The sequence below is a fragment of the Dendrobates tinctorius genome, unplaced genomic scaffold (genome assembly GCF_039654945.1).
Source record: "Dendrobates tinctorius isolate UK_male_01 unplaced genomic scaffold, ASM3965494v1 ptg000060l, whole genome shotgun sequence".
NCBI lineage: Eukaryota > Metazoa > Chordata > Amphibia > Anura > Dendrobatidae > Dendrobates > Dendrobates tinctorius.
In genome coordinates this window covers 62,454,464-62,479,911 of record NW_027361728.1, presented here as the reverse complement: position 1 = coordinate 62,479,911, position 25,448 = coordinate 62,454,464, and the positions used below count along the sequence as shown (strand labels likewise).

General features: G+C 44.3%; 1 long non-coding RNA gene across 1 annotated transcript in view; it reads left to right on the top strand.

Annotated features, from left to right (window-relative positions):
* The window catches only part of LOC141092653 (uncharacterized), a 55,934-nt gene extending 42,846 nt beyond the window's left edge, over positions 1 to 13,088 (top strand). The window contains exons 2-3 of the long non-coding RNA XR_012232865.1: positions 12,421 to 12,519; positions 12,825 to 13,088. This is a non-coding gene — a long non-coding RNA (uncharacterized lncRNA). The remainder of the gene's footprint in view (positions 1 to 12,420; positions 12,520 to 12,824) is intronic.
* Positions 13,089 to 25,448: the final 12,360 nt, after the last annotated feature.

The following is a 25,448-nucleotide window of genomic DNA, read 5'->3' as shown; positions in this document are numbered from 1 at the left end:
TGATTACCCCTCTGGTTTACCGGAGGAGGAATGGTTTTCTTCTTCCATATCTACCATATGGCAGGGGGTGACTAATAATTTGCGAAAGATGGGTTCCAAGTGTAAGAGTGTGGCCGATCGGAGACGTATGGTGGGTCCAGACCTGTGTGTTGGTGACTGGGTGTGGTTGTCCACAAAGAACATTAAGTTGAAGGTTCCATCTTGGAAATTGGGCCCCAGGTTTATTGGTCCCTATAAAATCTTAGCCGTCATCAATCGAGTAGCATTCCGTCTTGCTCTGCCACCGACTTTCAAAATTCATAATGTTTTTCACCGTTCACTTCTCAAGAAATACGTGACATTGGCTGAACCTTCACCCCTGCCACCTTCTCCTGTTATGGTCGATGGTAATCTGGAGTTCCAGATTGCAAAGATCTTGGACTCTCATTTTGTTCGCCGGTCACTGCAGTACTTGGTGCACTGGAGGGGTATGGTCCTGAGGAGAGGATGTGGGTTCCAGCTTCTGACGTCCATGCGACCAGACTGGTTCGGGCCTTCCATGTGGCATATCCGGATAAACCAGGCCCTGAGGTTCCGGAGGTCCCTCGTAGAAGGGGGGTACTGTCACGGGGTTACCGCGACAGAACAGAGCCAGAAGAACGCAGCGTCTTGTGGCTCCTGCGTTGCCGCCGAGAAAAAGCACTTCTCCGGTGTATTAAGGGTGTTTGTTTCTTTCAGCAGGACTGGGGTTAATCGGTCATGTGGAAATCCCTGCTTTCAGCTGTGCTTGGTTAACCACTCCTCTCTCCTATAAAGACTAGGTCCACTGGCCAGATCTTTGTCTGAGATAGCATTTGCTTCAAGGATCTGGAGAGAGAGAGGAGCAGCTGGTGTTAGGAGTGCTGGAGGAGTTTATTGTGCGACGACTGTGTGGTTTGTGCGCTTGAAGATTCCTCATCCATTCCTGCTTTGTTTTCTTCCCCCATCCTTCACACCCCGGTGTATACCTCTGTTGCTTGTGAGAGTATTACTTGTGAGTGGAATTTTCTTTTACCCTTGTCTCGTTCCCCTGTCTGTCGGGTTGGTGTACTTCGGTACACAGTAGCGCCTCTCTTCCCCAGGAGGGGAGAGGGGGACAGACGCAGGGCTAAAGCTAGGAGACAGGGCTAGGGCGGAGGCCCCGGCATCCTTGCCGTCTGAGGTATCCCGGGGAACAGGGCGAGTTAGGGTGCCCCCTAGTGTCAGGGCCAGGAAAGGTGCCCCTGGTCCCAGGTTACTCGCCAGCCCAATCGTGACATTCTTCCTTTGATGGCATGCGTCCCCATGGAAATGTAGAAAATCTACATTTTCTCTCTCAGATGACATGTATACTGTATAACGTCTTCATGTTCTGTCTGTGATGAGTGGGTCAACTTGGATACTGTATAAAGTCTACAGGATTACTCTGACATGGTGTGGGTCCCACTGAGTACAGTATAAAGTTTACATGTTCTCCCTCTGAGGGTGTGGATCCCCCTGGGTATTAGGCAGTGAGCCAAGATGGGGAAAAGGAGTAATGTGAATTGTTACTATTTCTTTATATTACTATTGACTCGCCCCCAGAGGCCGTGGGGTACTCGGGGCCGGGCCCATTGATTTCAATGGGAGATGTCACAGTGGCAGTGACCCGGTCCGTGGCCTCAGGCAATGTAAAAGGGGTAGAGTGATGGGGATAAAGTTATTGAGATGATTTGTGACGCCACCTGTGGTTTTTGGTCAGTTTGGCCAGTGCTGCAGGGTTGCTTCTCTGGGACAGATGGTGTGGTGCAACAATGATGTTGAAGCTCCCCACAGGTGGAGCTGTAGTCCCAGGGTAGTAGTAATAGGTGTGGAGGTAGATGATGCAGTGTTAAGCACAGAGATGTAGCAGGGCTAGACGAGTGGCGCAGGAATAAGTGGAGGACACAAGGGCTTGTAGTTCCAAGGCTTTATTCAGTCTGTTGCGCATACAGATGCCCACTTCGGTGCCGTGTCCTCCAGGTCAGGGGCTCAGCCAACTCCCAGGCAAGATAGAGTACACCTTTCCAGCACTCCTCCAACATATGCCTTTCCTGAACATCTCCTCACTAGCACCTAAACTGAAGTACTTGTAGTTGCGAATTAAACTCAAGTTCCTCCTTCTAGATATTATTTGGAACTCCACTCGTACTGCAGATAGCTGTAGCCCGCTTCGGGGACTTCCTACTCTCAGGTCCCGGCTCACACACGTTGCTATTGTGCCCCCGAGTCTTAGGTGGGAATAAAGTGGTGACAACTTCTATTCCTCCAGTTTCTGCTGCAGGACCATCAAAGTCCATACAACTTCGGATACCGGACTCCGAACCATGCGCTTTAACTTAAGTAAGAGCTCTGCGCTCACCCTTGTCCTCAGTTCTCTTCTCCCCACGTTCCGTACTAATCTATCTTCCTTCTGAAGAATTAGGCTTTCTCTTGCTCTTTCCCGTGCCAACAGCTCCAGATCACAGGAGTCTGCTGCAGCACTTGCTTTCACTCCATCCCTCTCCGGGGATCTTCTCTCACTAACTGACCCCTTCCTAATCTTCTTCCGCTCTCTTGTGCAGTCTAAGCTCCACCTGCTTCACCAGCACCATTCGAGAACCAAAGCAGCTCACTTACAGAGTGCTCCACTATTTTAAAGTGTCTGTGCTGGGTGCAGGTGTTGGAGTGTGGTCAGGCGTTTCCACCTTACCTGGATAGTGGGGTACCACACCTCAGGAGGAGGTGCAGTACCTCTGTGGCGACTGAACCCTCAGGGGCGCCACACTATACAATATTCTATTGCTATATAAGGACCATAAATAAGTAAACAGATGTGTAGACTATATGTATGAATGCACTTTGGAATATTAATTAAATGGGTTTTCTGAAGATGGCCATAGAAACAGAGCTGGATCGAAGGGATTTAAGAGGTGAGTATTTGGTCTTTTCTAATTTTATACTGTTTCCCCAAGTTTTCCTAATCTCAGTAAATCCATTTAAGTAAGAGTTCACTTGACTTCCAGGTATTCAAGTCCCTTAACTCCATCTTTCTTCAAAAGTGAGCTTAGTAGGGTCAGTGAACACAGAGTGACTGTTGTTTATTACTGGCATGGCACTATGAAATGATTGAGGTTGCCCCTATTCCTCATAAAGGGATTTTCTGTTGCAGGGATTATCGTTCAAAATCATACTATCATCAGTAACTTCTCCACTCTAGGTTAAGCGCTGTGTCTCCGCCATTACTTTGGTGATTGTGTGTAGGCTGTAGCAGTGATGGCTCTGCCGATATAGGCGTTATGAGCCGTTGAACCAAGTGATTAGCTGGGAAAGTGGCGGCGACACAGTGCTTGACCTGAGGAGGATAAATAACAGATGATTTTATTATTTTGAATACGGCAATTACAATTTAGTAGACATTTTTGAAAAGGAAAACCCTTAAAAGGAATATCCTGTTTCCTACCAGCAGAAGAAAGGCTGGAACAACTACTTCTTTTGATATTTCACAATAATCTCTACATCACCGATAATCAATGATAGAAGCGATCTAACATTCAGCAAGCACCTCTTAATCAAAAGCTGATGATCATGTAGGCGGGTGGACTGATATGTGGACCTGTCTGATGGAGGAAAGTGAATGTAAAATGTACAATGTTTGACAGGAATGTGTATATACTGTATGTGTGGGACAACAGCTAGAATGAGTTAGAGACAGTGTAGTACTGAGTTTTGGCCACTAGATGGAGACATAGAAATAGTGAGAAGAGGACCTAACAGCAGCTGAAGCTATGAAATGCCAAGTCATGGTGGGCGGCGTTACGGGGACTAAGGAGGGGAATTCCCAGGAAAGGGGATAAAAGGAAGGAGAGTCCTGGGGTTAGGGAGAACTCAGGAGGAGACAGAGGAAGAAAGAGCTCAGAAAGAGACAGAGGCGAGAAGAGCTCAGGAGGAGACAGAGGAGAGAGACGGATAGTCGGGGGGTGGCCCTGACAGGACAGCTGCAGAACAACAGATGCAGAATAAAGGACACCTGGGGTACCGGACGGCTGGACACCGAAGATGTAGTGTCTAAGCAGGCAGACTCGACCGGGGGAAGTGCTGTGGCCGTGGGCCTAATGGCAGCCACAGTGAAAGATCCCAGAGCGCCGTCGCCAACAGGAGTAGGAGGAGGTGGTAGGTACCCGGGCCAGTGTACAGAAGCTGTCGTACTGCTGTGGATGTCAAAGAAGACACCCAATAAAGTGGATCTGATTGAAGGTATTTCTGCATCTGGCTCTAGTCTGTTTCGCAGCCGAAAGGGACCACCCCCCAGTCGGCACACGTACTACAATCAATCCAATTTTTATGCAAAACCGTGTGTTTAATATGTCAGAGGTAGAGTTGAGCGATACCGTCCGATACTTCAAAGTATCGTATCGGATGGTATCGGCCGATCTTTAAAAAAAGTATCGGTATCGCCGATTCCGATACCGGAAGTCCCATTCAAGTCTATGGGACTTCCGGTATCGGAATAAGAAAAACCCTTTCCTGCCCTTGTACAGCCTCTCTGGGGTCTGTACGGGCCTTTCGGGGGGCTGTGCCGGCCTGCCAGGGGGTCTGTGCAGGCTCCGGTGGTCTGTGCAGGCTCCGGTGGGCTGTGCCGGCCTGCCGGTGGGCTGTGCAGGCTCCGGTGGGCTGTGCCGGCCTGCCGGTGGGCTGTGCCGGCCTGCCGGGGGGCTGTGCCGGCCTGCCGGGGGGCTGTGCAGGCTCCGGGGGGCTGTGCCGGCCTGCCGGGGGGCTGTGCCGGCCTGCCGGGGGGCTGTGCAGGCTTCGGGGGTCTGTGCAGGCATCGTCCGATGGGACTACAAGTCCCATCGGGCGATGCCTGCTACCATGACAGTGATTGACACATTAGCCAATGATGGGACAGTAGTAGTCCCATCATCCGGCTAATGTGTTAAATGTAAAAAAAAAAAAAAAAAAATTACATGCTACATACATACAACATGCATACTACATACATGCTACATTCATACTACATACTACATACATGCTACATTCATACTACATAAATACTACATGCAACATACATACTACATATATACTACATATATACTACATACATACTACATATATACTACATGCATGCTACATACATACTACATGCTACATACTACATACATACTACATGCATGCTACATACATACTACATGCTACATACATACTACATATATACTACATGCATGCTACATACATACTGCATGCTACATACATACTACATATATACTACATGCATGCTACATACATACTACATGCTACATACATACCACATATATACTACATGCATGCTACATACATACCACATACATACTACATGCATGCTACATGCTACATACATACTACATATATACTACATGCATGCTACATACATACTACATATATACTACATGCATGCTACATACATACTGCATGCTACATGCATGCTACATACATACTACATACATACATACCACATATATACTACATACATACAATACATTCATACAATACATACATAGACATACAGTACATATAACATAGAGTAACATACTTACCAATACTTGTCACATTGTTCCCCGAAGCCATTGTCGTCTACGGAATAAATATTAACATAACAAACCACAAAAATACTCACCCACGATCCGAAGCAGTCCACGAGTGTGTCCCACGACGATCTTGGGTAGAGAACTGCAGCATCAGATGATGCTGCCGTTCTCTACGGGCTGCAGGAATCCAATGACGGAAGGTAGGTATCCTTCCGCACTGTATTCCTCCGCCACTTAAAAAAAAAAAAGTCCCTAGTCTCACTTTATGCCATTGCTGTGTGGGAATTTCCCACGCAGCAATGGCATAAAGTGAGACTAGGGACTTTTTTTTTTTTAAGTGGCGGAGGAATACAGTGCGGAAGGATACCTACCTTCCGTCATTGGATTCCTGCAGCCCGTAGAGAACGGCAGCATCATCTGATGCTGCAGTTCTCTACCCAAGATCGTCGTGGGACACACTCGTGGACTGCTTCGGATCGTGGGTGAGTATTTTTGTGGTTTGTTATGTTAATATTTATTCCGTAGACGACAATGGCTTCGGGGAACAATGTGACAAGTATTGGTAAGTATGTTACTCTATGTTATATGTACTGTATGTCTATGTATGTATTGTATGAATGTATTGTATGTATGTAGTATATATGTGGTATGTATGTATGTAGTATTTATGTAGCATGCAGTATGTATGTAGCATGCATGTAGTATATATGTAGTATGTATGTAGCATGCATGTAGTATATATGTAGTATGTATGTATGTGGTATGTATGTAGCATGTAGCATGCATGTAGTATGTATGTAGCATGTAGTATGTATGTAGCATGCATGTAGTATGTAGCATGCATGTAGTATATATGTAGTATGTATGTAGCATGCATGTAGTATGTATGTAGCATGTATGTATGTGGTATGTATGTAGCATGTAGTATGTATGTATGTATGTAGTATATATGTATGTATGTATGTAGTATGTATGTAGCATGCATGTAGTATGTATGTAGCATGCATGTAGTATGTATGTAGCATGCATGTAGTATGTATGTAGCATGCATGTAGTATATATGTAGTATGTATGTAGTATGTATGTGGTATGTATGTAGCATGTGGTATGTATGTAGCATGCATGTAGTATGTATGTAGCATGCATGTAGTATGTATGTAGTATGTATGTAGTATGTATGTAGCATGCATGTAGCATGTATGTAGCATGCATGTAGCATGTATGTAGTATGTAGCATGTATGTAGTATGTATGTGGTATGTATGTAGCATGTAGTATGTATTTAGCATGCATGTAGTATATATGTAGTATGTAGTATGTATGTGGTATGTATGTAGCATGCAGTATGTATGTAGCATGTATGTAGTATGTATGTAGCATGTAGTATGTATGTAGCATGCATGTAGTATGTATGTAGTATGTATGTAGCATGCAGTATGTATGTAGCATGTAGTATGTATGTAGCATGCATGTAGTATGTATGTAGTATTTTTTTTTTTTTTTTAACATTTAACACATTAGCCGGATGATGGGACTACTACTGTCCCATCATTGGCTAATGTGTCAATCACTGTCATGGTAGCAGGCATCGCCCGATGGGACTTGTAGTCCCATCGGACGATGCCTGCACAGACCCCCGAAGCCTGCACAGACCACCGGCAGGCCGGCACAGCCCCCCCGGTAGGCCGGCACAGCCCCCCGGAGCCTGCACAGACCACCGGCAGGCCGGCACAGCCCCCCGGCAGGCCGGCACAGCCCCCCGGCAGGCCGGCACAGACCCCCACAGGGTGCACAGACCACCGGCAGGCCGGCACAGCCCCCCGGCAGGCCGGTACAGACCCCGGGCAGTCCACACAGCCCCCCCGGCAGGCCGGCACAGCCCCCCGGCAGGCCGGCAGAGACCCCCGGAAGGCCCGAAATGACGGCGCATCATGATGCGCACACACCGCGCATCATGATGACGTCAGTCTGTCAATCAACTTTGAACTTCCGATTCCGATGCCGAATTCCGATATTGAAAAAATATCGGAAGTCGGTATCGGAATTCCGATACAGCAAGTATCGGCCGATACCCGATACTTGCGGTATCGGAATGCTCAACACTAGTCAGAGATATCATCCAGACTGCGTGTTGTTTGATATCAAACATCAATGACGAAAGGATAATTTAACACCTGAAGGTAAACTGTATTTGTTTCCAGCATCTTTGATCTGTAACAGCAAACATGACATTACTTGTGTGCCTAGTATTCTTTTCCTGGGCAGAATCTCATGACAAGATGAAAGACTGGGCAGCCTGAAAGTCTCAATCTCTTTTTATTCCAGCGACATATCAATGTTAAGGCAATAGAGACCAATTAGATGGTACAGAATACCACCACAGAGCCTCATGAATGAGGGATGAATTACTTGGAAACCGTCCAGTCACTTTCAACCACTTTGAAGGTTGATTAGAGCAGAAAACATGAAACCAAATGAGCCAGACATAAAAACAATAAACCTTTTGTGTTGCATATAAAAGACATCATTCCCTTTATATTTCCACACATGATAAATCACAGACCTGGTAAATAAGGATTCTAGCCAACATGTATTCATAAGTGTTTAATTCTTCTGATCGCACCAACGGTTTGTATGACATAGTCAATAATTTTTTCCATGTTTACTGAAAGTTTATGAAAAGTAACACAGATTAAGTGAAAACAGATGCAAAATGAATGAAAAGAAGTTATCTGTGCAAAGCAATGCGTGCCAGAATTCTGGAGCAATCTGAAACCAGGATCTGGCGCATCATTCTTAATTATAGGCAAGTTTTAGGCAAAAACCATTGACATGTACGTTTTTCAGATGTACAGAAAGAAAATTAATGCTGTAAATAAATTGTTCCGATAGGCAACAGGAGTAAAAAGGAGAACTGTTCTTGTTAGCCAGCATAGTGACCCAGCTTAGTCTTGGTCTCTAAGTACAGGCATCTGGGGTGTAATTCTGACCAAGCACACTACCTATGTACAGTTTATGGCCCCAATTCACCAAGACAGGCATTGTTGATGCCAGTCTTAATGAGGGGGCGTGCTGGAGTCATAGGCGCCTGATTCATTAATAGGCGCATTCTGCCTACTGAACTAGGCTAGTCTGAATAGTGGCATGCACCTACCAACAAATCTTAGTGAAATTTGTGGCATAAGGCACGGCGAAGCCCGCCATTTATTAGACGAGCGGATCTTGCCACACCCGGTGCACCCCCATCCTGTCCCAACTCCACCCATTTTGGCAGAGCTGTCTCGGTCTGGAGTGAAAACAGAAAAAAGTCGCTAAACTTTTGCACAACTCCACAGTGTGCAAAAACATTGTGACTTTTCAAAGTGTTTGTTTTGTAATTGTGGCGCCCCTGAGGCTTCAGTCGCCACAGAGGTACTGCACCTTCTCCTAAGGTGTGGTACCCCACCATCCAGGTAGGGTGGGAACTCCCTTTCACATTCCAACACCTGCACCCCACACACAGGATAGTTCAGCAGGGACCCATCCATGCTTTATGCTGGAAAGGTCATAGGGTGCCTTTTGTGGTCCCTGGCTTCGTAACACGAGAGGTCCTGGGGAGGCGGGTGGAGTTAGCTATAAAAGAGAGGGAAGGTGTAAGATTTCAAGTCAGTCTGACAGAAGGTCAGTGGAGTAGGAAGTCACTCAGACAGGAGTGAGGATCCCTGGAAGAGGGATGGAGGAAGGAGTGCTGCAGCTGCCTCAGTGACCTGAGCCGGCTGGCACCGGAAAGGAACAGAAGGAAGGAGACATAGACTGGAGACTACAGAGTCCATAAGAGAGATAGAACAGATCGGAACGAAGGAGAATAGAAGGACGGTGGGAAGCAGGATGAGAAAGAGAGAGAACCCTTCCAGTCCAGAGCGCAAAGGCCGGGGCCCGGTTCCCGAGGTTGATTGGATCTTTAAGTCCGGCAACAGACACTGGAGGAGTAGTGAGCCACTAACGCCTTACTCCCATCATAGGCTTGGGACACAACAGCCACTGAATATAGAGCCGGGACGCATAGAGGAGTCCCCGAAGCAGGCTACAGCTGTCTGTCATACAAGTAGAGACTAGGAACACCTAGAGAGAGGCATTCTAGGGTAACTACTGAAGTGCTTCGCACCTAAAGGCGCATTGGAGGAGTCGTTCAGTAAGGTACATATTGGCGGAGGGTGGAGGGGAGAATCCTATCCTGCCTGGAGGTTGGCTGGGGCCCTGACCTGAAGAACACAGTGCGGAGGCGGGCCGTTGTGTGAACTGCAAACAGTGAGTAAAGCTTTGGAACCGCATACTCTGGTGTCCTCCAGTTATTCCAGCACCGCTACATCTGGGTAACAACATGTATACCATTCTGCGCCTCTCCTCGTCCATTGCACCTACACTGCCCTGGGACTACAGCTCCGCCTGTGGGGAGCTTTACCATCTAGGCTGCGCATACTATCAGTCCCAGAGGATCTGCCCGCAGCGTCGGCCTGACATCACACTTGCCGAGCACCACAGGTGGCGTCACAAACTATTCCAATAAACTTTAACACCATTAACGTCACCGCCATTGATATTGGGCGCCCAGGGCCACGGACCAGGTCACCGCTGCTGTGACACATTCCCCCTGACACCGGCCCGGTACCGAGTACCCCGCTGGGTGTGAGGGGCGACCCATAATCGCTTTGATGAATATATGTCTTCTCCCTGTGTTTGGGGAGCACAATCTTCGGCTCCAGTGTGTAAAAAAGAACTTAGCTGAACTAGAGCATGTACAGAGAAAAGCGACCAAGATTATTAAGGAAATGGGTGGACTGCAATGCCAAGACCGGCTATCAAAATTGGTGTAATTCAGTTTGGAAGAATGAAGGCTTACAATATACAAATACATTAATGAACAGTGCAGAGATCTTTCTAATTATCTATTTACACGTAGGCCTGCAACAATGACATCGGTGCATCCTCTATGTCTAGAGAAAAGAAAGTTTAATCATCATTACAGACTGTTTGTTATCTGTAAGAGCAGTGAAACTATGGAACTATCTGCTACATAGGGTTGTAATGGTCCATTCACTAAACAACTCCAAGGAGGGCTTGGATGCCTTTCATGAAAAATATAATATTACAGGGTAGTGGGACTAGATTTTGTGATGGGACTTCGATCAAGGGAACTTGTCTAATTGCCATACTGTGCGTGGAGTTGGGAATGGACTTTTTCCTTATTATGGGACAATAGCCATGTGCCTCATAGGTTTTTAGCTCTGCTCTAGATTAATATTTTAGGTTATGGGTTGAACCTGATGGACCTTTCAACCTCAAAACAATAAAAAAAATTGTGTATATATATAAGGCCAGATTAATCAAAGCTTTTATGCCAGAATTCTTGCATGAAGAACTGTCAAGTCACAAAAATGTTAGTGTGAATTCAGCCTGCTCTAAAATGATGTGACTTTTGGCATTCTCACTCTATTTTCTCCCAGCTCTGTCAAAATGGACGGCAGTGAGGTGGGATAGGGATGTGATTCTGATGAGTGGAGGGTTTTACTATGCCGCAAATCTTACTCCAGCAGGAACTAGGATCTGTGGCGAGGTGCACACAGAGGTACACGCCACTCCTCAGACCCTCTCGATTCATTATGAGGCATGTGCTGAGGCATGTGCCTCCTATTGAATCAGGAGCCTCGCACTCCATATCACCCCCTCATGAAAACCAACGTGAACGCCAGTCTTGATGACTTGAGGCCAAAGTACAGTATATTTATATAGATATAAACTATCTTTGCCGACCTCTAGTTTCTTCCCAAACTCCTGAAATGTTAATTTGATTCCAATAGAATTGTCCTCAGTGTGTTTCTAATATGGGTAAAACAAATTGTGATGTCCAGTGGGGACAGTGACTAAAGGTACTGTCACACCTAGCGATGCACCAGCGATCCTGACCAGCGATATGACGCGGTCAGGATCGCTGGTGCATCGCTAAGTGGTCGCTAGTGAGCTGCCACACAGGCAGATCTCACTAGCGACATCACTGGGGTCGGGGGTCGCTACTTACCTGTCACACCAGGCGATCCTGTGTCCTCCCGCCCGGCTCCACGCGTCGCTCGTTGTCACAGCAGGAAGCGCCGCAGGAAGCTGATGACGAGAAACTGTCCAGCCTGTTCTCGCGCGATCAGCGATAAGCAGCGGGGGAGCGGGTCGTAGGTAAGTATAAGACATAGCGATATCGCTAGCAATATCGCTATAACGTCACAAGTTATAGCGATATTGCTAGCGATATCTCTTAGTGTGACAGGCCCTTAACACTAATGGTAACAATCTTCGTAAAGTGTTGCAGAATATAATGGTGCTGCGTGGTATAATCAAGAGAAAGTAACAGAGGTTGATCCATATCTGGTTTGGCAAAAGTAAAACAGCCGACTAATGTGCCACACACTATGAGGGTATGTGCACACGCTGCGGATTCTGCTGCGGTTGCGCAGCGGTTTAGTCCGCTGCGGACCCGCAGCAGTTTTTGCTGCGGTGTACAGTACCATTATTCCCTATGGGAATAAAAAACCGCAGTGCAAACGGTGCGGATTTTTCCGCGCGGTTTTTCTGCGGTTGAAACCGCAGAAAGAATTGACATGTCCGCTGCGGTTTGCCATCTCCTCCATTGTGGAGATGAAAAACCGCAGGGCAGAACCGCAGGCCAATCCGCAGGTAAAACCGCAGGTCTTTTGACCTGCAGATTTACCTGCGGATTTTACAAAATCCGCGCTGCCAAATCCGCACCTCAATCCGCAGCGTGTGCACGTAGCCTGATATTGTTTTATTCAGAAGGTTGCACTATCTCACCCATTAATACTAAGTTTTTTCATCAGTTCCTACGAAGAAAGAAAATTTATTCATGAGCTGGCAAGGATGTATGGAGATAATTAATCCAGCTCCAGTGAAGGAGGAGATCATGCCTTATTAGTAAGGTCAGTAGATGCATCGGAAACTTTTTAGCATCCTATTCGAGAGACAGTGGTGCACATTCATCCACTTAGTCATCTTTAATATGAATCGATGTATGAAGTTACTAGGCTTAGTTATAATCATCTGACACAGGGAGACAGAACGTGAATGAATGCTTGCAATGCAATGAACATAGGGCTTAATAATGGTATCATTCAATGCTAAGATAGTTAGCTGATCTACATGCAATCCTCAGCAGCGGGGCACGACAAATGGTCTTAGTTATGAATATTTCTGCTGATACTGCTGATCCCTCATTGTTATTTAGATGGATCAGCCTTTCATGATGTGGGTGTGCAGTGACACATGGAATAAGGACTGCGTGACAACTGGAGGCCACATGCTCTGAAGAAAGACAGAAGACAATGACGAAATCCAAGCTCTGCTCTTCAGTATATTTACATAATACATTGTACCTTCCAAAATATCCCATCCGTCAGTGCAATTATCTGTGTTCGTCTTCCACATAGTACTGATAATTGTGCTGAGCTAAACTCATTTGGATAATTAAAGCAATTTTTCAACACAGTAATGTTAGTGATGGAAAATGCCTTAATCCACAGCAGATCACTGTGTACTGAGCAAGAAAAGTAAGAAAAGACAGATAGGATAAATACAGAGACGCAGATTTACATTTCACACAAAGCAATTTTGTAATTTCTTTTCGTTTTGCTCCACTGTTCATGAGAGTAAGTGAAAAAACACAGGTACCAAATGTTTGATGTAAAAAAAAAAATGAGTATAAACTGAATTTATGTCCACGCGATGCTTTTTCATGCACAGTACATTATGGGTGTTTCGAAGCTCGTGGCAATTTTGATGTGAGTTTTATAATATGGTGCATTCAAGTATATTCTGGTATAAACCTGCTTGTCCATGAAAAATATTTATGATGAAAAATGTTTCTGGCATATTGACTTGATATTTGACACGAGAATCTCAATGCCCGGCAGAGAAGTGGCCACATATGTGCATTTATGACCTGCTTATGTGGACCAACCGATGACATGATATGACCATTGATTGGCAAACCGGTCGTTTGAGTACTTGTGTACACAGGCAGATCAAAGGCAATCATGTGCACTGATCGATCTAAGCTAGATCGCTCAGTGCACGTAGGCCATTAATTCCACAACGCTTTACAAACATTATTGGCTCTATCCCCATTGAGGGTCACAATCTAAACCGGAGTACCAGGAGGAAACCCAAGCAAACACGGGGAGAACATACAAACTCTTTGCAGATGTTGTCCTTAGTGGGATTTGAACCTAGGACCCCAGCGCTGCAAGGCTGCAGTGCTAACCACTGAGCCACCATGCTTAAAGGAGTTCTCCACTGGACAACCTCTTCTCGATCTAAATGTTTGACCCCGTGAAAATAAAAAACACATATACACACCTTATAAAAATAACATCAGTAGAATGTAAAAGTTTGGGCACCCCTGGTCAAAATTACTGTTATTGTGAACAGTCAAGCAAGTTGAAGATGAAATGATCTATAAAAGGCCTAAAGTTAAAGACAACACATTTCCTTTGTATTTTAGGCATACATTTTTTTTTTTCATCTTTTACATTTTAAATATTACAAAAACGAAAATGGGTCCGTGCTTTCCTGCGACCCCCGCAGCAGCGCAATGTGCAGCGATCTGTCACATGACAGTTACAGTCATATGTAAAAGTTTGGGCACCCCTATTAATATTAACCTTTTTTCTTTATAACAATTTTGGTTTTTGCAACAGGTATTTCAGTATCATATATCTAATAACTGATGGACTCAGTTATATTTCTGGATTCAAATGAGGTTTATTGTACTAACAGAAAATGTGCAATCTGCATTTAAACAAAATTTGACCGGTGCAAAAGTATGGGCACCCTTATCATTTTCTTGATTTGAACACTCCTAACTACTTTTTACTGACTTCCTGAAGCACTAAATTGGTTTTGTAACCTCATTGAGCTTTGAACTTCATAGCCAGGTGTATCAAATCATGAGAAAAGGTATTTAAAGTGGCCACTTGCAAGTAGTTCTCCTATTTGATTCTCCTATGAAGACTGGCATCATGGGCTCCTCAAAACAACTCTCAAATGATCTGAAAACAAAGATTATTCAACATAGCTTTTCAGGGGAAGGATACAAAAAGTTGTCTCTGAGATTTAACCTGTCAGTTTCCACTGTGAGGAACATAGTAAGGAAATGGAAGAACACAGGTACAGTTCTTGTTAAGCCCAGAAGTGGCAGGCCAAGAAAAATATCAGAAAGGCAGAGAAGAAGAATGGTGAGAACAGTCAAGGACAATCCACAGACCACCTCCAAAGACCTGCAGCATCATCTTGCTGCAGATGGTGTCACTGTGCATCGGTCAACAATACAGCGCACTTTGCACAAGGAGAAGCTGTATGGGAGAGTGATGCGAAAGAAGCCGTTTCTGCAAGCACACCACAAACAGAGTCGCCTGAGGTATGCAAAAGCACATTTGGACAAGCCAGTTACATTTTGGAAGAAGGTCCTGTGGACTGATGAAACAAAGATTGAGTTGTTTGGTCATACAAAAAGGCGTTATGCATGCGCTGTATTGTTGACCGATGCACAGTGACACCATCTGCAGCAAGATGATGCTGCAGGTCTTTGGAGGTGGTCTGTGGATTGTCCTTGACTGTTCTCACCATTCTTCTTCTCTGCCTTTCTGATATTTTTCTTGGCCTGCCACTTCTGGGCTTAACAAGAACTGTACCTGTGTTCTTCCATTTCCTTACTATGTTCCTCACAGTGGAAACTGACTGGTTAGATCTCTGAGACAACTTTTTGTATCCTTCCCCTGAAAAGCTATGTTGAATAATCTTTGTTTTCAGATCATTTGAGAGTTGTTTTGAGGAGCCCATGATGCCACTCTTCATAGGAGAATCAAATAGGAGAACTACTTGCAAGTGGCCACCTTAAATACCTTTTCTCATGATTTGATACACCTGGCTATGAAGTTTAAAGCTCAATGAGGTTACAAAACCAATTTAGTGCTTCAGGAAGTCAGTAAAAAGTAGTTAGGAGTGTTCAAATCAAGAAAATGATAAGGGTGCCCATACTTTTGCACCGGTCAAATTTTGTTTAAATGCAGATTGCACATTTTCTGTTAGTACAATAAACCTCATTTGAATCCAGAAATATTACTGAGTCCATCAGTTATTAGATATATGAAACTGAAATACCTGTTGCAAAAACCAAAATTGTTATAAAGAAAAAAGGTTAACATTAATAGGGGTGCCCAAACTTTTACATATGACTGTATGTCCCCACTGGGACATTGTAATAAAGTTAAAAGAAAAGTGTAAAAATAATTTACAAAAAAATCGCTAAATAAATTGAAAAGAAAAAAAATATTCCCTAAAATTCATTTTTTGGAAATAAAAAAAACAAACAATAAAAGTACACATATTTAGTATCGCCGCGTCCGTATCGACCCGCCCTATAAAACTGTCCCATTAGTTAACCCTTTTATTGAACCCCTTAAAAAATAGAAATAAAAAACGAAGCAAAAAATAATGCTTTATCATCATACCGCCGAACAAAAAGTGCAATAACGCGCGATCAAAAAGATGGATATAAATAACCATGGTACCACTGAAAACGTCATCTTGTCCCGCAAAAAACGAGCTGCCAAATAGCATCATCAGCAAAAAAATAAAAAAGTTATAGCTCGCAGAATGAAGCGATGCAAAAATAATTATTTTTTATATAAAATTGTTTTCATTGCATAAAAGCGCCAAAACATAAAAAAAGACATAAATGAGGTATCGCTGTAACCGTACTGACCTGAAGAATAAAACCGCCTTATCAATTTCACCGCACGCGGAATGGTATAAACGGCACCCCCCAAAAGAAATTCTTGAAATGCTGGTTTTTGTTCATTCTGCGTTGAAAAAATTGAAATAAAAAGTGATCAAAAAATGTCACGTGCCCGACAATGGTACCAATAAAAACGTCAGCTCGTCCCGCAAAAAATGAGACCTCACATGACTCGGTGGATCAAATATGGAAAAATTATAGCTCTCAAAGTGTGGTGATGCAAAAACGATTTTAAAAATAAAAAGCGTCTTTTAGCGTATGACAGCTGCCAAACAAAAACCGCCATAAATAGTAAATCAAACCCCTCGTTATCACCCCCTTAGTTAGGGAAAAATAATAAAATTAAAAAAATTTATTTATTTCCATTTTCCCATTAGGGTTAGGGCTAGGGTTAGGGCTAGGGTTAGGGCTGAGATTAGGGTTAGGGGCGTGTTGGGGTTAGGGTTGGAGTTAGAATTGCGGGGTTTCCACTGTTTGGGCACATCAGGTGCTCTCCAAATGCAACATGGCATCTGATCTCAATTCCAGCCAATTCTGCGTTGAAAAAGTCAAATGGTGCTCCTTCCCTTCCAAGTTCTAGATTAGTTCCTTAGGGGGTCTAGTTTCCAAAATGGGGTCACTTGTGGGGGGTTTCCACTGTTTAGGTACATCAGGGGCTCTCCAAAGGCACCATGACACCCGCAGACCATTCCATCAAAGTCTGCATTCCAAAACGTCTCTACTTCCCTTTCGAGCCCTGACGTGTGCCCATACAGTAGTTTTCTCCCACATATGGGGTATCAGCGTACTCAGGACAAATTGCACAACAACTTTTGGGGTCCAATTTCTCCTGTTACCATTGGGAAAATAAAAAAATTGGGGACTAAAAGATCATGTTTGTGGAAAAAAATATGATTTATTTTATTTTCACGCCCGGGCATTATAAACTTCTGTGAAGCCCTTGGGGGTTCAAAGTGCTCACCGCACATCTAGATAAGTTCATTGGGGGGTCTAGTTTCCAAAATGGTGTCATTTGTGGGGGGTTTCCACTGTTTAGGCACATCAGGGGCTTTCTAAACACGGCATGGCGTCCAATCCCAATTCCAGCCAAAAAAGTCAAATGGTGCTGCTTCCCTTCCGAGCTCTGCCATGCGCCCAAATAGTGGTTTACCCCCACATATGGGGTATCAGCATACTCAGGAGAAATTGCACAATAACTTTTGGGGTCCTGTTATCCTTGGAAAAATACAATTTGAGGGTGAGAAGATCATTTTTGTGGAAAAAATATGATTTTTTAATTGTACGGGTGTACGTTAAAAACTTCTGTGAAGCCCTTGGGGGTTCAAAGTTCTCACCACACATCTAGATAAGTTCCTTGGGGCGTCTAGTTTCCAAAACTGTGTCATTTGTGGGGGGTTTCCACTGTTTTGGCACTTCAGGGGCTTTCCAAATGCGACATGGTGTCCGATTTCTCAAATCCAGCCAAAAAAGTCAAATGGCGCTGCTTCCCTTCCGAGCTCTTCCATGCGCCCAAATAGTTGTTTACACCCACATATGGGGTATCAGCATACTCAAGACAAATTGCACAATAACTTTTAGGTCCTGTTACCCTTGGGAGAATAAAAATTGTGGGTGAAAAGATCATTTTTGTGGAAAAACATGATTTTTTAATTGTATGGCTGTACGTTATAATCTTCTGTGAAGCCCTTGTGGGTTCAAAGTTCTCACCACATATCTAGATAAGTTCCTAGGGGGTCTAATTCCAAAATGGGGTTACTTGTGGGGGGGGGTTTCCACTGTTTAGGTACATCAGGGGCTCACCAAACGTGACATGGCATCTGATCTGAATTCCAGCCAATTTTGCATTGAAAACGTCAAATGGCGCTCCTTCCCTTCTGAGCTCTGCCATGCGCCAAAACAGTGGTTCCCCCCATATATCAGGTATCAGCGTACTCAGGGGAAATTGCGCAATAACTTTTGCAGTCCAATTTCTCCTGTTACGATTGGTAAAATAAAATTGGACCTGAAGTAATTTTTTTGTGAAAAAAAGTGAAATGTTCATTTTTTTAAACATTCAAAAAATCCTGTGAAGCACCTGAAGGGTTAATAAACTTCTTGAATATGGTTTTGAGCACCTTGAGGGGTGCAGTTTTTAGAATGGTGTCACTTTTGGGTATTTTCTATCACACAGACCCCTCAAAGTGACTTCAAATGTGATGTGGTCCCTAAAACTAAAATGGTGTTGCTAAAATGAGAAATCGCTGGTCAAATTTTAACCCTTATAACTTCCTAACAAAAAAAAATTTTGGTTCCAAAATTGTGCTAATGTAAAGTAAACATGTGGGAAATGTTATTTATTAAGTTTTTTGTGTGCCATATCTCTGTGATTTAAGGGCATAAAAATTCAAAATTGGAAAATTGCGAAATTTTCAAAATTTTCGCCAAATTTCTGTTTTTTTCACAAAGAAACGCAAGTTATTTGAATGAAATGTTACCACTAACGTGAAGTACAATATGTCACGAGAAAATAATGTCAGAATCAATGGGATCCATGGAAGCGTTTCAGAGTTATTACCTCAAAAAGTGACAGTGGTCAGAATTGTAAAAATTGGCCTCGTCATGAACGTGCAAACCACCCTTGGGGGTTAAGGGGTTAAGCCACTCTTGTAGGAGCATGATTGAGATTTTTAGATACTTATTGGAGACTTGCTTTGGGTTACTGAACATTTGCTTTTTTTAGTAAGTAACCACTTTTGTCTGCAGAGGCTTCATAGATGCTAATGAGTAAAATGAATTAGTGAACATTCACTTTATCCTTTCCATATATTCATCTGCCTGACAGCTGAGATCTCTTCACTTGAGCATTGTATGAAACTTTTTGCTCAGTTCAATTGCTTCATCATTGCACATTGTACATCTACAATATTAAAAGCACACTTGTCTTACAATTGTATAATCTCCAATCACATTTCCCCGCTTTGGGATGCATCGTGATTGAATTTTGACAAGCCACCTGTCTTCCCATATCATGCTCAGCTAAATGAAAGGAATGGAAAACATTTCCAATACTCTTTAATTATGTTCTCTGTAGGCACAGCTTTTTAAACAATTACTGAGCGCTGTGTAGGTGTTTGTTATAGTACACAGTGTTGAACAGATGTAAGTCAGAATCCTGCCTTCACTCTTAATATCATATCAGAGATTCAAACTGAGCTTTACGCTACATAGGTAATTTTATAGGGCAGATAGATTTACATGATGTAAAATTAGGAAAGTGGGATAGTTTGTATAACAGATGCAATACACAGAAAGGCCGGGGTCACACTACCCGACGCAAAATGCGGCCCGTAGTTTACAGGCGTAATACGGATGAATGACCCCTAAATAGTGCTCCGTATGTTATCCGTAAGCAAGGTGTGGTTGCGTATTTTGCACATGTCAGCATCCGTATGACATCCGTATGGACTCCGTATGGCGAGATTTTCTCGCAGCCTTGCAAAATGGACATTTAACGGTTTTGAGGCCTGCCAACTATTTAAATCATTAGCCTGCACCTTATTTATTGGCTCAGGAACAGGTGGCTGCCTCCATTCTGTCCATTTGTGACCTTGCCTTCACTAGGTGTGTTGGGGTTGTATGTGCAACATGGCAAACAGTCTGACTTTCAACACAACTGAGCAGGTTCTCTTCAACTGGCTTTTGTCACGCCGCTTTGGCCAACCATACCCAGTGTTAGTGGATCCGCGGAGGAGGAGACGCATGTGGGTACATCCACTTTTGAGGCAACGACTCACAAGAGGTCATTTTCACCGCCTCTATTCTTCTCTGCGGGAGCATTCGGGTAAATTCTACCAATACTGTCGCATGAGCCTTGCAACATTTGATAGACTCTTGGAGACAGTGCGCCCTGGGATAACCTTTCAGGACACAAGGATGCGCAAAGCTATATCTGCAGAGGAGCGACTTCTACTCACAATACGGTATGTACTACACAACCATATTCTCTATGTTCATGATGTGTTGGCCAAAGTATGTATTTTTTGCTTCTTGGAGTAACTTTTATGCCCTCATCTTAGTCCACATATGAGTCAACTTACAGACCAGAATGTTATGTGTAATATGTACTGAATATCACTAACTCATTGTGCAAACAAAGATGTGTGTGTTATTTGCTATGAAATCCTACCAAGTTTGTTATGTATGGACAGGGGTGGATTAAGGGTAGCCAGGGCCCGGGGCAGTTCAGACTCTGTGGGCCCCCCTCGTCACGTGACGGGGGTCACGAATCGTAGAGCCACACTCCACATAGAGAATAATGGAGCCTCCAGCACCGACCTCCACCCGCAGAGCCCCACTCCACATAGAGAATAATGGAGCCTCCAGCACCTACCTCCACCCGCAGAGCCGCACTCCACATAGAGAATAATGGAGCCTCCAGCACTGACCTCCACCCGCAGAGCCGCACTCCACATAGAGAATAATGGAGCCTCCAGCACCTACCTCCACCCGCAGAGCCGCACTCCACATAGAGAATAATGGGGCCTCCAGCACCGACCTCCACCCGCAGAGCCATACTCCACATAGAGAATAATGGGGCCTCCAGCACTGACCTCCACCCGCAGAGCCACACTCCACATAGGGAATAATGGAGCCTCCAGCACCGACCTCCACCCGCAGAGCCGCACTCCACATAGAGAATAATGGAGCCTCCAGCACCGACCTCCACCCGCAGAGCCACACTCCACATAGAGAATAATGGAGCCTCCAGCACCGACCTCCACCCGCAGAGCCACACTCCACATAGAGAATAATGGAGCCTCCAGCACCGACCTCCACCCGCAGAGCCGCACTCCACATAGAGAATAATGGAGCCTCCAGCACCGACCTCCACCCGCAGAGCCGCACTCCACATAGAGAATAAAGGAGCCTCCAGCACCGACCTCCACCCGCAGAGCCACACTCCACATACATGGCTGCTCTCAGTGCTCTGTGCTGTGCGCACAGGACCTGTGATGAGGTCACAGGAGGGGAGGAGACAGGGGTCACATGATCGGGGGCCCTGACACCTTACCTCCTGTGATCTCATCACAAGCCTTTGCACGCTACCAGCAGCATCAGCGTTCAGGCTACTTGTAGATGCTGCTGGTAGCAGAGCACATAATGCCGCCCCCACGGTCACTCACTTTTAGGTGGGGAGAAGATGGAGTGCCATTGCAGCAGCCAGCAGGAATGTGGTGGGGGCCCCCTTAGAAGCTCTTGTGGGGGCCCCTGGGCTGAAGCCCCGCCTGCCCTGCCTATAATCCGGCCCTGCGCGGTGGCGGATTATAATGGGGCAATTTACTTGCCTGGGCTGTGGGCCCCTTAACCCCACTGGGCCCGGGGCAACTGCCCAAATTGACCTCATTATAATCCGCCACTGTGTATGGACCTGTTTGTTTTGTAAATGTGTGCATTCTAAAATATTCCTTTTCTGTTGTTCTTCAGCTTCCTGGCCACTGGCCTGTCTTATGCTGCCCTACACCATGAGTTTCTGATTGGAAGATCTACCATTTCTGGCATAGTCAGGTCAACATGTAGTGAAATCTGGACAAGACTACATCAAGTCGTCATGCCCAAGGCCAGGATGGAAGATTGGTTGAGGATATCAAGGGACTTTGAGGAGGAATGCCAGTTTCCAAATTGTATTGGGGCCCTTGATGGCAAACATATCCTTGTGCATAAGCCGCCGAACTCTGGCTCCCAATTCTTCAATTATAAACAATACTTTTCTGTTGTATTGTTGTCTCTGGCCGACCCTCAATACAAGTTTATAAATGTTGACATTGGGGCCTATGGAAGGACGGGAGACTCTAGAGACTTCAATACTTCCATTATGACTTGGCGGCTACGCACCAACCAGTTGGATCTACCACCACCACGTCAGCTACCAGACTCCTCTGAAGAATCTGTCCCTTATGTCCTTGTGGCAGATGAGGCGTTTCAGTTAACACGCAATGTCATGAGGCCATATCCCCGGCGCAACCTTGACCACAGGAGCAGAATTTTTATCACATGCTCAGCGACTGGTGGAGTGTTCCTTTGGCATTCTTTGTGCCAAATGGCGTGTACTTCAGTCTGCCATTCAGCTGAGTGAACAAAATGTTAATGAAGTAGTGAAAGCCTGTGTGGTTCTTCATAACTTCACCAGGATACATGATTGTTCCTCCTCTGCTGGTGTGCGTAAGCTGGACAATGTGCGTAGGGTGAGACCTCCTATCAACCCTCAACGTAGACCGCTCTCTGGCCTCAAAGTGCGTGATATTTTCACTAATTACTTTCTGGCACCTGAGGGGGAAACTTCTTGGCAAGAGCATGCTGTCTCTATGTTGTAAATTTTGGTTTGATGTGTGTCCTCTAGGGTGACCGGATCTCATATGGGGGGGAAAAAATGTCAGAATCTTGTTCGTCTGGACCCCACAAAACGATTCCCCTTTCCAGATATTGAGAGAGCCAAAATTTGAGCTCAATCAAACGACGTTAAACCGTGCCGCTCGTCGCTCAAAGTTTGAAAAAATCCAAATTGAGGTATTTTAAGATTTAGGTATTTTGCATAGTCTGTTAAACTATAAATAATGTGACAACAACATTGCAGAAATAGCCCTGACCAAATTTTCGAACCATTTGTGGTATTTGAATGCAGAGTTGGTGGGATTATCGTTTTTTGATCCCACCATTGCAGACAATGAAAAGTTGTTAATGGCTAATAAATTGCTCAGTAGCACAGATGAACCATCAGAGCACGCTAACCTACATGAGTTGATAATTTTACATAGTTATCTAATCTATTCTAGAGCTTTTGTTAAAGTAGCTTTTGAAACGTCAGAATATAATGCTCGGCATTTGCTTACAACTTGCAGGACATATTGCTTTTGTTCTTCATCTTTTGTCAGAAGGTCGTTAAAGTCGGTTACTTCCTACCTCTTTTAATTTTTCTTTCCTAACTTTTGGATTTACAACCCTAGCGTGCTCTGATGGTTCATCTGTGCTACTGAGCAATTTATTAGCCATTAACAACTTTTCATTGTCTGTAATGGTGGGATCAAAAAACGATAATCCCACCAACTCTGCATTCAAATACCACAAATGGTTCGAAAATTTGGTCAGGGCTATTTCTGCAATGTTGTTGTCACATTCTTTATAGTCTAACAGACTATTTAAAATACCTAAATCTTAAAATACCTCAATTTGGATTTTTTCAAACTTTGAGCGACGGGCGGCACGGGTTAACGTCGTTTGATCGAGCTCAAATTTTGGCTATCTCAATATCTGGAAAGGGAAATCGTTTTGTGGGGTCCAGACGGACAAAATTCCGACATCGATTTTTTGCGGTCACCCTAGTGTCCACAAATATTTCTACCCCTTCTGAATCTATGACTGTTTAATTGCATTGGTAAGCGTATGTTGATACGGTTTTTGAGAATTGAGACAGAGACGCAAAGTGTAGAAGACAAATTTTTACTTTTGCCTTTTTTTAGGGTTTTTTTCTTAAAGGCAAACATATTCTTGCCCTATGTAAAACTTGGGCAATGGGCCAAATTGGCCATTTTGCAGATTTTAACATTGTTGCAAAATAAACTTTACAAACATATCCAACAAAAGATATAATGCAATAACAACATTGCAACATTAGACAATTGGATTCCAAAGTCAAAAAGAGGAGGTCTCCATCATCAAAATAATATAAAAAATATAATACAAACATTTATTATGAATGTTTTCAAATCATATTAATAAGCCACCATGACAGGTAAGGCTACCTTACGCATTTCTGAGACCTATTAGGCCTGTTTCACACTTCCGTTTTTGACCATCAGTCAAAATCCACCAGTTTTTTAAAAAAAGCGGAACCACCATTTTTTTTTGCGGATCCGTTTTTTTCCCCATTGAGTTGCATTACTGACGGATCTTGACAGATGGCCATCCTTTGGATCCGTTTTTTTGCGGATCCGCCAAATTTTTTTCGTCCGCCGACATGCCTGGACGGACCTTGCAACGTTTTTTTGGCTACAGGATCCTCATTTTACAGTGCGCATGTCCGGAGGAAGGAACTCAGCCGGAATTTTAACCCTGAAATCCTTTCTGGCGGACGGAAAAAAATCTCTCTCTCTCCTTCCCGGACTGCGGTTCCTTTAAAATTCTGCATTCAACGGATCCGTCAAAAAAACGGTCCGGTGGCATCCGTTTGCATCAGTTATAAACGGATCCGCTTTCCGCCATTTTGGCGGATTTTAACTGACAAGAAAAAACGGATGTGTGAAAGAGGCCTTACATGTCTGCAAAAAAGACAATATTTCAGCGCACTATACAGGGAAACTCAAAGGATCACATTACAATACTCACGTGATAATACATAGAGAGAGCGTGATGTTCTTGAGGCTGTTTGCCTTGATTTGGAAAGAAAGTTAGCTGCCCACAAATTTACGAATTTTATATGGACAGCACGCCTTTTCTATGTATTATCAAGTGAGTAGTCTATTTTGATCCTTTGACTTTACCAGTATAGCGCAGTGAAATATTGTATTTCTTACAGACATGTAATATGTCTCAGAAACGCGTAAGGTAACCTTGCCTGTCATGGTGGTTTATTAATATGCTTTGAAAACCTACATAATAAATGTTCGTTTTATAGTTTTTACATCGTTTTGATGATGTAGAGCACCTCTTTTTTACTTAGGATTGTGATTTTTAGCACCAGTTGTAACACACTGGACATCTCCTGCCATCGGTCCGCTTATGGACACTGATGTACAGTATGCATCAACAATTTGCATGTTTGTAGCCACTTATAAATTGTGTAATGTTGGGGAAGGAGAAGGCGGAAGAGCAGCCTGTGGTTGCTGCTGACTATTTTGAGCAACATCGCCCTGTGTGGGGGTATACTGTTGCCCATAATGTTGGTACTGACCTTCCTCCTGTGATTGTTGGGGGTAGTGGCCAGAGTAATACTGCTGAGGGGCTTCTTGTTGGGGCGGGTAGGCCCGTGTCTCATACCCACCAATATAGCCATGTCATCCCCAACCAGGTTGGGACCAGCCT